At 36.2% G+C, this 16,734-nt stretch overlaps 1 protein-coding gene across 1 annotated transcript in view; it reads right to left on the reverse strand.

Annotated features, from left to right (window-relative positions):
• Positions 1 to 14,257, reverse strand: part of LOC110373752 (uncharacterized) — a 108,088-nt gene extending 93,831 nt beyond the window's left edge. The window contains exon 1 of the mRNA XM_064041889.1: positions 13,905 to 14,257. The gene's annotated coding sequence lies outside the window, so the exon portion shown is untranslated. The remainder of the gene's footprint in view (positions 1 to 13,904) is intronic.
• Between the last annotated feature and the right edge of the window lie 2,477 nt (positions 14,258 to 16,734).

Genomic DNA, 16,734 nt, shown 5'->3' on the forward strand with positions numbered 1-16,734 from the left:
AATCATTTACGCGTTTACCATATTCCGAGAACGAAAGAAAAACTGCTGTTTATCAACCCACAATCGAAGAATTATTGAGGAAACTTTTATTATGGTAAAGGCGAAGACAAGGTTGTTAGTATAAAGGCTGTTATCAATAAATGGAATGCCTTGCATATATTGCATTTGGTATGCATTCTGAGTTATCTGTTCCTAGTGTTAGATCTCGTTCAGAGATGTCTAGGAGATATAAACAATGCCTAAGTTGTGGCTGACCTTTGGTCTATCAATTTATCTTGTAGCAGTCTCCAGAAATATTTGTAAAATCCCTACTAATATTATAAATGCGAAAGTAACTCTGTCCGTCTGTCTATCTGTCTGTTACGCTTTCACGTCTAAACCACTGAACTGATTTTAATAAAATTTGGTACAGAGATAGAATTGACCTTGAGAAAGAACATAGGATACTTTTTATCCCAGACTTTTGAAGAATTCTCATGGAAACGCGATATAACCGAACACTACGCGGGCGGAAACTAGTATTTTTAATAATTTCAGGCGATTTTAGTATCAAACTGGACAATTGAAAACCCAAAGAGATATTTTTGTATCTGCTGAAACCAAACCAATATATCTTTCACTCATAGAAGGGTACACCATGATTTATAGTGACACAAAATCAGGATAACAGAGCCTATATTACTAGATATAGTTACTGTAGACCAAAATACATGTTTGGTACGGTAGACTGCACATCAGTGGTAACTGTCATGCACCTTAACTCAAAAGTAATAAGTATGATTTTCCTACAAAACTGTTACCACTGACCTGAAGTTGACTGTACATAAATGCAGCACAATATAGCGAAATGCTGCATCCAACCGTCGCATAGCAATACATTGACAGGTTGTCGATTCAGCTGCGAATATTTCAGTGACCCATTTCCTAGTAAATCCTTTTTAAATTTCAACTATGGATAGGTTTCCTTTGTTCACTGTGAAAGAGAACTTTAGCATGATTAATCTAGGTAAACTTCTATACTGATATAATAAAGAATAAACATTGTAAGTATTTGTTTGTATCCATAAAGGCGTCAGAACTACTGAATAAATTTGAAAAATTCTTTCACTGTTGGAAAGCTACACTATTTCTAAGTAATGTAGGCTATATTTTTACCAGTACGGGCAGTAGTTTCTACAGGACGCGGGTGAAAATGCGTGAAAACTAGTAGCTAGGCTTGTATTATGAAAACCAGTAACTAGGCTTGTATTATGTATAGCAGTAAAATTACTGTAAAAACAATACCAGCGGTTATTTCAGAAATAATTTCATGTGTTTCGTTTCATCTTTAGTGCTTTGAATTAATGAAATCAGAAATTCAAAGCCTTCTAGTAACCGATGTGGAATTGTAAACCAATCTTAACTTAAATCACAGAATTGGAACATAAAAGGCAGATTTCGTAGATAAAACAACTTTAAGCGAAATACTTTTTCAGCATAAAATGTCTTTAGCAACACATTTTCAGTTTTTCTTCTAGGAACGCTAGATTGAATTTTGGGTTCGGTTACACGGCTTAGCTTTTCTCTGAATTACATAAAATAAATGAGAGACACAAAGAGCATCATATTTCAATAACCATGAAAGATAATACATCAGTACTTCGCAGGATAAATTCTTTGATGCTGACCTGAATATGAGACTGCAATAATGTCGCATCATACAGATATTGAAACATCGATGAGGCTTGTAGTACCTACTATGTAATATAGGAATAGCACGGTATTACTGATTGGAATTTGTATTGAATTTTCGCTTTTATATGATTCTAGTTCACCCGACTTAAACATAGGAGGTTCTCAATTTGACCTGTAATAAGTATTTGCATGAATATCTCGTGGTTTAGCCAAAAAAACGATTTTTCTTAAGTTGCCTCGTTGGGTCAGGCCAAAATCGCTTTCTATGTTTTCAGCATCATTCACAAAGAAATCTAAAGTCTAGAAGTCTTCGCTCCAGTACCTGTAAGAGCACCTAAAGCCGGCATTACCAACTGTTAGCAGTCGTTAAATTAGTAACTAGTAGCAGTCGTTATTAAAATTCGTCGTAACAAAAAAAGAAAGTATCTGTCAAAAAAAGCAATTACCTACTGTAAATGGCGAAGACCCTGCCGATTCAGAGAAAGTAAATAATATAATGATGTAATTGATACCACGGAAAAAATTGAAAGGTCAATCTCTGAAGAATGACATTTCGTTATTTTTTCGGCTATTTTTAGACATCCGATTATCCGAAAAGTATCACCTTCTAGTATTACACTCGGGTTTTGAGAAAAATCTTTCTGAACCACGATAAGAACCAATAGACTCTCTGGTCTCTAGAGCCAGTTTTCAACCCAATAAAGTAAACAGTTTAGGCGTGAAAGCGTAGCAAACCAACTCAACAATACAAATATAATATTACTGTTTAATAAACTAATTGTAGCTAGAAACAAATTAATAAAATCAAAGTCTCTTTCCCTTGAAATAACTAACGAACACACGACACGAGCCTACCAGAATATCACGGTTGGTCCTCAAATAGCTTCACAGGTAGAAATCCGTGGGCGATCACTAGTTCGTTATATTTAGACTAGACCACAGACTATGGAAAGGTCACGAGTTCACACGGGACCAGTTGAATTATTTATTGAAGCTATACCAAGCTTATTTAGATCGGTTCCAATTGATGGGGAATTCATGTCGAACTGTAAACTGTTGATATAGTATTAATGTCGACTATTTTTTTTGTTAATTAAAATGAGTAGGCCCGATTAAACGATTAAACAAGACTTCTTTCCTTATTCAATCTGCTAAGTCATGTTTATAAAGAACTGTGGACGTAACATCAAACGTCAATTTAGATAAACCAACTTCTCTATTACTAGACTAAACCTAGCCAGCATTGTGGTAGATGCAGGTACTTAAATCGGTACTGACATTATAGCTGAAGAATTTGTTTGTTTGTATAGGTTTGAATGTACTAATATCAGGATTTGCTACTCTGATTTGAAAATCATTTCAGTTTGAAGAAGGCTAAAGAATTATTATTTCGGAGCTCTAAGTAGTCCCCAAGGAACGTGGCATGAGTGAAGTCACTGGTAGAATCCAGTTTAAAATAAATCAAACATATATCTATAACCACAAAAATGTAAGTACACATGTACCTACAACAAACGCTAGTCATGTAATTGTAAGCAAGTCATTCGTACTAAATATAAGCGGTAAAATTCATAGTTCCAACAAACACAGGCGAGTCCAATGGATTCCACACTAAAGTACTGAATGCACACATAAGTATGCATAAGTGTAAGATGTTGCAAGCCAATGCGAAATTGGAAAGAACAAAGAGATGGGAAATGTAAGACTAACCTATCACGATCAATACATGGGAGGCGGAATATTATGCTGTGGAAGTTTAGAGACAGATATGAAAGTAAATATGAGTAGATTTTCTTAAAACAACTGTTAAATATGCAAAATTGAACGTAACTAATTGTTCTAAGAGAACTGTTGAAAACTGAGATGGTTTGGCTAGAGATATAAACGCAATTTTCAACGAGATAGAATATGTTTAAGTAAACAATGACCAATCACAGAAAACAGTGATTTGTTCTAGCTGTAAGATCAATATGGATGAATTGAGTAAGAGCAATTAAAGGAATTATTTATACAGAATAATTGTTCTTTAATTGAATTAGCTAACGAGGACATAAGTAACTATAAGTTACATTATACCTAGCAACGATGAATTTCAATAACAGATAGACCGATAAATGACGGGGAATTGACTAAAAAGAAGTCGTGGTGGCCTAGTGGGTAAAGAACCAACCTCTCGAGTATGTGGGTGTGGGTTCGATTCCAGGTCAGGCCTGTGCCCAGCAGTAGGACCATAAAAAGGCTGTAACAGCAACAGTACAGCATAAACTTCAAAATTCTATCGCTAGTAAACTAATGAGCCCAAAGATAGGTTATTGAAATCTGCAGAATTGAAAACAAGGAATCAAGATTACGTTGGAAACAGAATACTCAGCTAATAATACCCTGCCTCCCTAATAAATAAACGATTATAAGGCCTATTTTTAGCTCTATTAGCAAGAATATCGCGTGACTAGTAAAACGATTTAAATACTAATTGGACTTCACCTGGACTCATACTCATCCCCTAAAGGGATGGAATGAAAAATAGGTAAAAGTATCGCAATTAGCCGTAATACGGACAATTAAAATGTCTAACATTATTTATATGTCTGTGGAGCCAACGATGAGTAAAATGGAGAAGGTCTATAGGTAGACGACCAATTATATGGTAGAAGCAACAACGAAAATAGTTTATGGTAAAACACAGTTACATAAGAGAAAATTAATGCTACGAGGTTCATGCTCAAACATAATCACCAGAATGATATTAATTGATTGATTTTATAGCGACAGTTTAATCCTTCTCCGTGTGAGAGGAGGCCTGTGCCCCGCAGTGGGACGATGAAAAAGGCTGAAACAGTGATGCAATTAAAGATGTGGAGGAGCGGGAAATGAGTATCGGGCCACTAATGATAGATAAGTAGAAATAAACTGAGAATTGGAGAATCTAAATACAAATCCAGCTGCTGTATTTAAAGCACATGATGATGGCTGTGTAAACAGAGGTTACACTACTTTGAGCCTGAGTGCCTTAGCCATTAGGGTAGAAACTATCCACAAAATGGTACTTCTGAATTCAAACCACACATGAACAAACGAATGGATGAAGTTTAACATGTATGTTATATTTATGGCATCATTTATCATTGCACGACCTTTTTCATTGCCGTACAAGGAAATTATGTTCATGACCAAGTTATTACAGCGTTAGATTTATAGTAAGGATTATATGAGGAAATTGATTAGCTTATACATGTAGACTAGATAGAAAAACTTGAGTTTCTACGTAGTTAATAGGTGCAGATGATCTTTGTTATCCACTTCCAACGACCACTTCAGTATAATCGGTTGCACCAATGACAGTGAAGGATTCTTTTAAGTGTCTCTTACGACCTTCAGGTGCAAAACAGCTTGCTCATTGGTTAAAAATGAGTCTTGTTTTTATATGTATCAATAGACTGATAAGCCACTTCAAGACTAATTCTTTTATTTTCGTCTCCTCATCTATTTTTGCAATTCTCATCGTTTAACTTTCCATGACCCCGTATGCTTGCTGGCTTCGCACTAAAACATCATTATTAACGTATCAATAAAGGTTCTGAGTTATATTTTTATCTGGGCAGGTAGTCCGACCTTGGAAGCACCTCGCGATCAGTTCGAACAACTCCTTTTATTAACTTGAACACTCGTGACATGTTTTATAATAACTTGTCTTGGTTTACAAGCCTTATTGGCGTGTCAGAGGTTTTGATGATCCAAAAATACCTCTGAACTAAAATTTTCCTTGGGATCTTTCGTTGGTAGAGTGGGCATTTCATGAATAGTAAATGCCTGGTTTCCACTCAGATATGATAGCATAGTTATGTCGGACTTGTAGAAATATTTCGTATTATACTAAATGTTGATTTGACATTAGTCATAAAGCCCGGCAAAGCACCCAAAGCCACTGGTCAGAAAAAAAAATACACAGAACGGTTAAGCCATAGGTCATTCTCTGTTCTATTTAGCCTCTCATTATTTATGCAAGAATTCGCCTCAGTCATTGACATTTTACTGTCTCTGGATAAATTAATTTGTTGAATAAGAAGTCTTATTTCATTGGCATATTTTTTTTTCTTATACGGTTTATTTTTAGCTCGTGTTTGAGAGAGATAGCTAGCTGTGTGTTCTTCATTTATACCAACGGTTAAGCGGAAACTAATTAGTATAGAGTTAATGTGTACCAAGAAATTAACACTTATTCGCGTCTTAGCGAACCAAAACCAAATGGATATTTTAGTTAAATTGTAGCTGTTTAAAGGTCAAGAAAAATAGCGTTATCAGTTGTAGTAGGCCTATTTTCTGGTTGAGAACCCGCAACTCCTCATAGGTCCAATTGAAAACCAGCGTCAGACACTAGCTGTCTGGCATAATGCTGAACTGGACCTATTTGGTGCAAACTTTTGTTACTTTTATATTTTTTATTCCTATCTGTATGTATGGATTGTGTCAATAAATAATTTTTCTTTCTTTCTTTCTTTCAATCTTGCAATTTTTGTCATCTTAGGACGAAAATCATGTCCTTGGTGCAGTTTCTAAAACTAAAGTGCTCTTCTGAAGAAAACAATGCACAAATTCTTAGTCGTATGACCTAAGCACAAATGTCATCCAAGCTGTTTACTTTTGAAAACATAAAAGGATTGTGTCTGCCATTATTTGGCGAATCGACAGTTATTCTGATAATGACAAATGCCGATTCTGAAAACAAAAAACTACTTACAAACGATGAGTCACAGGCCATATTGTGACATAAGTCTGAGCACGTTTATCCAAATAAGCAAATTATTGTACAATTTCCGTGTTTTTATGAAATTGTAGGTAAGAATTATTAAGTGTTTATTGCATTATTGATTTGCCTTTCAACCTTGAAGCTGAATCAGAATAATAGAGCAATAATTTTAAATTGGATTTGAAATTGGCCTATAGTTTTGTGGTAACAAGCTTTACTTAATAATCTTTGTACATTTGTAGCCAGGACTCTACCCAGTTGACTCATAGAGATAATGATCAATTGACAGATTATAGTAGAGAGTAATGATGCAATTTCAAAGAAAAGCACTCTTCGATTATCCTGATAATAACAACTATAGGTATAGATAATCATGTCAAAATTGATAAGGCTTTCATTGACATTGGAGACGAAAGAAGTATAAGTCACCAGAACGAAAAAGAGTCACTAAGAGCTGAAGAACACTTAGCTGTATGAGAATGGTGAAAAATGTATGCCGAAACATCTATTTGATCACAAAAAGAGCGCACAAGACAAAGAAATCGACTTCTTACCCTAATTTAAACCAATCATGACGTTGACCAGTCATTACGTGATTAACGACTATTTCAGCATATTCCTCAGTTAAATCATGCTACAGTTTCACTTCGTTTAGTTAAGTTGTGACTGCATAAAGTGATCTAATCTCCTTAGTACTCGCTTCATTGGGCTCATTGGCATCGCTGCAGTTGCTAGGGCTTCTAAGTTCTCAGTTTGATTTACTGGGTTTGTATCAATAGATGCTATTTCTCTGTATGTTACTATCCTTCATATTTTTCCGCATATAACTGTTTATAATCTCGTAGTAAATGTTCATCATCTTGATAGTCATCAACAGTGTCTTGCATTCTTCTCAAAATGCTCTTATCTCTTTCATATGTTTTTACTATTTCTCTTGTTTTTTGCTTACCCAATTCTAAATACTTATGCGTAAGTCCAAAGTCTCTTTGTAACGTAAATCTGCGTGATCTCATGGGGTCATACATCTACAATATGTAAACGTTTGATATCCTTATTAGCACTGGTTCATATTCCACTTATATTATTTATTATTTAGGACGAAATTGATAGATTGATGATTGATTTAAAACCAATCCCAAATCTAAGAATCACTTCAAAAGTGTCAGATGTTTCTTCGAATTCAAAATCTATATCAAAAGAAACCAGATTAATATTAAAAGCTATTTCATTTGCAATACTAATATAAGATCCAGGATGTACTTAGCTTTGATGCGATTTCCTGAGTCCGTCATACAAAAGTACTTGATCATACGATTTCGTGTTTCCTTTGCAGGCCTAAAATATAAGTGATGAATTAATGTGTCATCTTGACTTTATTACGACCAAATGGTTGTTCTATTTTTAGCTAGTGTGTCGCTCTTGGTTCGCTCAGGTGGTCTTCTATCTTTGATATAAATTCGTCAATGATTTTTACTGCTACAAAAAGACGTTTTGTTTGAAAGTAGAGCAGTAGTTTTAGAGATCATTTAAAATAGAGATGCATCATCATAATTTAGAATTAAGAAATCGAAACAATAGTTTACTCTGCTAAAAACAAAGATAGATAAATGTTCGCATGGGTGCTAGTTTAATCACTAGACATTTAGGTCTCTCTAGTAGTTCACAACTATTTACTCGTTGCTTTAAATTCAATCGTATACAATTTTTGGATGTATAAATATCAAAACGCAGTCTTATTAAGAAACCTAAGCTAAATCACGGCAAAATCAAACCCATATAAGCACAAAGACTTCGATAATAAAATAGGATTTCTAAAAAGTGAAACGTACCATGTACTGGCATGCTAATGTAGGTCGCAGTTGACTGTTAGCTGCGTTGCGACTCATTGCACCGTGGTGCATTACTATTAACAATACTAAGTGCTATTTGTTTATTACTGCAGTACAGTTTGTTATATGCTGGCCTTTTTGGCTTACGTGGGAAGATTTTTATAGTATGCTTTGGCAACTGTGTGGGTTTTGGGAGTTTATTCTGTTTTAGGATGCATTTTGTTGGATATTGGGAAAGATTTCTTGCGATCGTAAACTTCTTTTATGAATGATCGGATGTTAACTAATCCAAGATCTGAAATATAGGAGAATTGCAATACATAAAATAAAGACATCCCGACAATCAGACTCCATATGTCACATAGTCCCGAAATAAGTAACTAAGCCAACCATTTAGCATGAGAACTGATTGTGTATGAAACTAATACATTGCCATCATACACCTTTGTTGAATAAGTATTTCCAATGAAACTCTTTTCTCTAGAAAGATCGATTCAAATCAATCTTCACATAGTCGTTTGTGTGCGAATTTCTTCCAACTACATATTCAAATAAATATGTTGAGAATAATAGAACTTTCTTTATGTAAATGTTCGACTAATATGAGATATAGCAAGTGGATTCTATTCCCGGATGAGGGTACATATTTGTTTAGTCTTCAATGTTTGAAATCTGTTGGCCTTTGTTGATAAACTATTGCTAGAGACACTTTGGTTCGACGAGAATTTTAATGATAATCACACCAATTTCTATAGACATTAGCATTTATAGAAATTGGTGTGATTATCATTAAAATTCTTAACAGCCAAGATTTACGCTAAGATCAAGCTTATACTTTGGAATGGGGGATTTTAGGAAGCAACAACTTCTGCAGGCAAATCTTAGTCCAGGGGCTTACATTCCCGTCTTTTTATAAATTGCAACAGAAGGTGCTCATAAGTTATACAAAATGCAGTCTCTCGAATAAGGGTTTATCTGTGTTACAATATGCAGAATAAAATGAGTCATCTGCATCGTGAGCCTTACGCTTATTATGATCAAATCAAGCGCTGCAGTTAACCTAAGTTCCCAGGAATTCTTTTATGCAATGTATAGCACATGATTGCTATGCAGAAGAAAATGTATCGTATGTATACGAATTTAAATGTGTTTATCGCGTGTGGCGTGCAAGTTTGAATGTCTTCAAGCTAATTTCTCCTTATTTGATTAAATATTAGAAGTACTTGGATTAATCATCGTCATGATTACTCGTGATCACTCGGTGTTCGTGATCAACAGTTTTAACTTTATTCAGTGTCCTGCTTTAAAACATTATCTTTCGATCAATGAATAATGCTCCATTCATTGTTTTTTCTAACTATGGTATTGACCATAGTTCTCACAGGAAAATCTTTCCCTAACAGCATAAGTCCCACCACTAAGCTCAAATGATTGGCAACTGTTTTTTTTAGCTTTATTTCTATGCATTGGTCTGAAATTCTCAATTTCTCTTTCATCAGGCTCGAATATAACTTTCAAATCATCGGCAGTTATAATAGTGGAAGTCTACAAAGCAAAGATGGCCAGAAATCGTCGAAATGGCCACAATACGATCTGGCAACAGTTTTTGCGGCTTGCATTCTCCGTCTGGTGAAATGGCCACATTCCTTACTCTTCTGAGGAATTAGGTAGGTATTTTAAATTCAATTGATTTATGCCCTTATATGAAAAGCGTTGATGTGGTCAGCGATTTCGATGAGAGAAGAAATTTTTTGAAATTGTTTCTTGGTCAAGTCTTTTTATCTTAGCGTGTCCAAGACAATTTTTAAGTAAGGAATCCTCACGTTTGTAACACAACAATACACAAGAAAGATCTACTCTTTACATCACCTTTTCTGAATTCATCTAATCCAATGGAGGCTATGTTTACTATGACTCCTTCATAGATATTTCTAAGTCACAGTAAATAGGTTGGTGACCGCTCTTGTCTTTATGACGCAGTCTTCAAAGACAGCTATTTGTACAAAGCAACATTGTATTATTCCGCCATCTTTTAAATGTAAGTATACTCAGCAGTCACCAACCCGCATTGAGCAAGCGTGGTGATTAACGCTCAATCTTTCTCCGTGTGAGAGGATGCCTGTGCCCAGCAGTGGGACGATAAAAAAGGCTGTCACAGTATACTCAGCTGTAATAATCTTCATCAGTTGTTGCTAAAATCCAACCACATTTTCAATTACTCCACTGATAAGGATTAAATAAACAGAAAAAAGTATAGGTACATGTTATTTAACAACCAATAGCCGTATTTATGAATGGGACACGAATGGATTGATTCAAATTACTTTTTTTAACGGTCGTGCAATGGTTCGTTTTGGACACGCTTTTACGTCCATTGATGATTTAGAAAATGCTTTCAATGGCCTCTTCTGTGGAATTGGATGAATAAAAGATGAAAAATCAAGCTAACAAGTAGAGACTAGTTCTTCTTTTGTTTGTTAACAAAATATCTTATCATCAATATCATGGGGAGTTGTAAAAATTCCCGTTACAATTAACAAGGGTGCTATGGGAGTGGATGGAGAAAGAAATGAGGCATAAGAGTAGGGGAATGATGATTTAACAAGGTCTCTGATCCTCCAACTCTATCGTACTTTAACATCATTAAAGATTTCTTCAACCTAGCACTACTCAGCTTTTCTTCTAGTTACTTATTTGCAGAAGGTGTAACCTTAACGGCTTCCACTTGTCAATGATTAACAACGAAGATGACAGAATAATTATTATCAAATATCCAACTGCTATCAATATAGGATTGTAAGGATTTTATATTTTAAAATTGTCTGTCAATTCAGTTGATGGACAGCCTAACCGTTTGGCTTAGCCCTTATTTTATAATGACTCAACAAATGTACTCCTTTGAAGTATTCTCAGTAAGCAATACTCATCTGAACAAAATTATATTGTCTATGTACTTGCTAAGTCATCATCTGCCAAGCCTTTTCCCAATTATGTTATTGTCGGCTTCCAGTCTAACCAGATGCAGCTGAGTACCAGTGTTTTACATGGAGGGACTGTGTATCTGAGCTCCTCAACCCAGTTACCCGGGCAACACGATACTCCTTGGTCAGGCTGGTTGTCAGACTGTACTTGCGGATCATCATTTGAAAGATTCAGATAATTTTCTGTATCTCTAATCTCATAATTTCTGTGTTTCATTATCGGAACCTAATAACAATGGAACAAAAGATGAGTTTTGATCTAAAGCAGGTAAAATACCGACTTGAAGACTACACAAGTCAAAGAATACGATTTATCATGAACATCGTTCAATCTGAACAAATGAACATGAGTGTATAAGTTAATCATAGATGGCATCGATCTTTACATGTCTTTTATAGCACTAACAGTATCGAAATCGGGGACAAGGCCTTTCGTTGCCCGTTTTCCAACTAGCAATGCTGTGTTTCGTTATTATTGTAGTTTGTTCGTACTGACTACACTATATGACACAGTGTCGCACTGTGTTAGGCTATGGGTAGATAGCAGAGCAAATCGTTTGTTAACATTATTTGTATTATAATACTCGTGTAAGCATCATTTGAGCAGGTTTGTCCTATTAATTGGTGTCTGATTTATGTTTAGCTGATAAATAGATAATATGAAATTCGGATTCGTGCGGTGGACTTAACTATGCATTATTTAATGTTGATTAAGTAACTCTTCATTCTGGGTAGGTAGGAACTTAAGGGGCTAATCAGAAGATTAATTTATGCGTAAAGCTGGATCCAATGTTTGATCGAATCTTCTCATGAGTTTTATAAGATGTTCGTAAGCAAAAGAGTACTATTTTGGTGAGAGATACGTTTACAAGTGAATAATAGAATTTCAAATTCAATACACAAGAGCACTTTTTCAATGCGTACAATAAACAAACGATCATTTATTGTCGAAAAACGTTAGCCAGGCCGCAGCGATAAAAATCTCGCAAACCATAACGACTGATGAATCAGCATTTAAATGGTAACTCTGACAATTTATGGACGACATAGGTAATTACATTTACTCAACTTGGAAACTGACGCTTTCCGTTGGTCGCATAATAAGCGGTTGAGAGCACCTCGAGCCAATGTTCGTAAAAAAACAACGATGACCCGTCTTGTCTGAGGAATGCAACGCGACAAAGTCGAGATGAGCGCACCGCACCGCTCACTCGGAGATCGCGTTCACACAATTTCACGTATTCGGGTAATAACGATAGGCAGTAACTCTAAAGTACATGGGTATGTCTAGCTAATATGCCGAGAGGCCGTTCACAAGGCGCGGTCGTGAACGAATGCAATTATTTCATGCTCGATGTGCTTGTATCCGCCATTACGGTGGACGCGTTCGAATTTTGAATATGCTCAAACTTTTTTTTCTAGCATTCGACCGTAGATTGCGTTCCAACTCACGCGAAACTCGATTGTTATTGTTTTAATTTTCATTTTCTCCTTATCTGCATGATTCAACGAGTTTACGTTGGTTATGTATTAAATGGATTGTAGATAGCTATTAATATTATGTTTTATCAATTTTATCTTTCGTAAAACCACGCTATTATGAATGAATGAAAATGTTATTGACCTTGTTTCACAATAATCAGTCATTAACTACGAATATTGTTAGTGTCGACCTATTTATTATTATTTATTTATTGGCTTTTATGAGGAAACCACAGACGTTACATGGTTACCTGTCAGATTATAATTTAAAATGTTTGAAATTATTCTGAATACATTTAAAAATATTTTAAGTAGGTATAGAATAGGAAGGAAGTGTTTTACAATACCTATCTCGTTATGTAAATACCTGCACAGTGCAGTTTATAGCTAAAATAACTGTAGATAGGTAACTCTGTAGTCAGATAATAAGCAAAATATAGGTTGGCATGTACTTACTTCGCTAATAAACGTATTTTGTTTTTGCACTTTGATTTTACTACAGAGCAAGTTTTCAATGATTTTCCACACTTATCTAAACGCAGCTGGTTAAACCAAGTCACCTTTACATGACTTTACCGCTGTTAAACACGAAATTACTAAATAACAGACTTGATGACCTAACATTCAACCAAGCTAAGTCTTAAGTGCACTTCAAACTAAATAAACGTTGTCAAGCCAACACAGTTTTTACTAACTTATTAATTGCATACTTTAAATGTTTGCTCAAGAAACAAAAACTGGTCTAATATTAGACGTTGCAACTGATTTACCAATACCATTTACTTAACGTACACCTGGCAACCAATATTTATAGAAAATAGGGGGCTGAGTTAACATCTGAACAATCACAAACAAATATTAACGTAAGCATAGTATACCTGATTATGATGATCACTTTTAACACTCGAGTCCTACTGTTAAATAAGCAGAATAGTGTTTGTTAACTTTCGCACTGCCTACTCAATAGGTTCACGATAAAAGAAGCACGATTTACTTAATAAATAACTGTTGCGAAACGACAACACCTCGCGCTTACACGAATATTGTGTTAAGAACGCGGGGGACAGCTAGCCGCCACTAAAATTATTGATTTACAAAACAACAAAAGATATAAAACGGCCCGGCTGCACACCCCCGCGCCGCCGAATCGATCAGAATGATAATTGTCGCGCACAAAGACTGACTACTCACCTAGACAGTTGGAATGCACACACACATAAAACAACAACACACAATTTATGTCAACAATGTTCCGGATCACGACGTCCAATACACTAATTAGATGTGTTACGACACTTATTTATATTGTTTTTATTGTGTTTAACTGTTAATTAGTGCGAATTAAAACCGATTTGTGTGTCGGAGACGCGAGCAATTCGACGATCGCTAGCAAGATGGCCCCGCGTATGGCGCGCGGCGCCCGCCCCCCCGCGCGTCGCGCGTACGTGCAATGAAAGATAGGTGGCCGGTACACGAGGCACGACCAGAACGGACGCCTGTCCCGAGATAAGTCGCGAGTTACCTGCACACAGCACAAAGATACAATACGCACTGTTTCGCACGCTTTGAAAGAACGGTTCACTGTGCCGGAATGGTGATTGTAACCGAGGTATTTGCATAACGATGCCGACTATTGTGTTTAATATTACCTGCTGTATTAGGGAAAAGATAAAGATAAAAGATTATTATATTATTTTAAAACATACAATAGATGCAATCATGACAAAAATGTTAAGTTATAAATACATAGGTAGTTAATTAAAATCCCTCTATTTTAATTTAACACATTTTTTATAAATATGTAAGTAGAATAAAAACCTACTGATAATGTAAAACACGACTATCAACTAACTAAATCACAAACAACTTCCAATACCTACCAGTATTTTGAATATGATATTTCTAATACACAATAACACACTTCAGTTAGCTAACAAAAATGCGAATTCATGAAAGTGACATTGATTTACGGCGGATTTATCGCGAGACTGATCTCGGGACGGCTGCCGCCGTGCGGACCGACCGCAGTTCTTTCCCTTCACACCGCTTTGCCCGTGCCGAGACTCCCCCCGTCGCCCGCCCTGTCCTCTGCCTACCGACCTCTTATATACTGCTCTCTTTACAACAGAAAAAAACACCAATTTCCCAAATTCCCGAAGCGGACCGCTCTCTCGCTCGCGGCAGACCTAAGATGGCCGACGGCTTCCATTTTGATCGCAGATTACAAACGCGTCGCGTCCCCGTGCACTCAAAGCCTAACCGATGTGGCGTCCTGTAGTTAAAACACGCTTTATACACTTATCGCACATGTTTTTAGGCTATTTTTTGGCGTCCAATACGACGGTGGCATCGTATCGTGTCGTTTGTACGTGTATTTGCTTATGTTGGCGTGACAGCTCGTTTGATTGTTATTGTATTGATTAGCCGTACGTTGTGAAAGAAAGTCCGTCTGTCTAAACGTACGCGTTAAATTGTAGCGGTGGCCAATAGCTATGGTTTTGTCTCTTTTCACCGGTACGAGTGTCTACCTGGCTTAGCTAGCTCAGATTGGCGGACAGTCCTGCGCTCAACTATACAACAATGAAATATGGATATGATTGCTCAAGTATTCGTTAGAATCCTTTGTAACTGTAGCGAATTGATTGCGTAGAGTTCACGAATATATTATGTAAGTATAGAATCTATAAGCACAAAGGTACGCAGCAGTATTCATGTAGGTAGGTACACGGAAATTTCTAGGTTCGATTCCCGGAATAATCAAAGTTTGTTTGGTTGATTTACTATTTCGTAGAAATCCGGGATATTAGTGTCGGTTTATAAGTTTATACATATTGATTTGCTGTCATAGCCCTTGTGTGATTCTGTAGGGTTGTTTGAGTTGGTTTTCCTCTGATTATGATGAAGTATTTTGGTACCTTGCTAATTCGATCAAATAGGTAGGTAGGTACCTACTTATCGTACTGCGATGACTCTAATAAATGATGATGAGTAAATGGACGTATCTCAGTCAGTAGGTACCTAATCATTATTCTAGTACCTACTTAAATTACTTCCATATGTAATTTGAAAGTTTGCAACAAGCCTAGAATTTTTGTTGGTGGGAAATCATCAAATGACAGGACCCCTCGGCTGTGGGTGCAGCGTGAGGGAGTGTCAGACTCTTACTGACTAAAACCCACCATGTTCCTTCTAGAGCCCTTTATGTACCAGGGCCTCGGTAACTCGCGCGAACATTCTCGGAGCCCAAATCCAAGTAAAAAGCTAACTTAACCAATTGATTTATGCGTAGAGCATTTATGGACACTTACACAGTCTTTTGTTTCGATTTCAATTTTGTTACGCCCGTATAAAAATCTGGTAAGTAACCATAGACAAAACAAAATAGAGTAAGGACCTCTGTTGACATACGGGCCTTCCTGTTTGCCCAACTAGGGGGCTAGTCATGTTTGTCTTTATAACTTCACTTACGACCGGGGGTAGAAACGGCAGTCAGCAGCCATTTGATTTTGTATTATTTATTAGTGGTGAAATTAAGAGATTTTCTGAGATGGAACCAAACAAAGGATATTTGCTATAAGCAGTTTCAAAGTCTATTTTTATGGTTGGAAACAGAAGTAGGACATCTTATATTTGACATAACAGGGGTTGTTTAAAGTAAAGTTGAAAAAAAAAGTATTAGACAGCCTACGAACTTATGTACCGAGGAAGGCTGTAGATGACTTTTTAGCTAGGTGCGCGATGTAGTTCCCATGAGACGCGGTGAGGCTATCGTTAAAACAGTAGATAATTATTACGGCTTTGGCTACAATTTTGGCTTCAAATTAATGCAAATCGGGACTGAATTGGTAAAAACCCCGTGGTTAAAGCCAGCCTCATAAACTTATTTACTTTCGATAACATGGTTTGTAAGCAGTAAAAAGGATTAAAAACATATTTGATTAAAATTCCATTACCAATCCGATTCCAAATACGAAAAATGCCGCCAAAACCAGCTCAGACCACAGACAATCTAGATTCCTGC

This window comes from Helicoverpa armigera, chromosome 27 (genome assembly GCF_030705265.1).
Source record: "Helicoverpa armigera isolate CAAS_96S chromosome 27, ASM3070526v1, whole genome shotgun sequence".
Classification (NCBI taxonomy): domain Eukaryota; kingdom Metazoa; phylum Arthropoda; class Insecta; order Lepidoptera; family Noctuidae; genus Helicoverpa; species Helicoverpa armigera.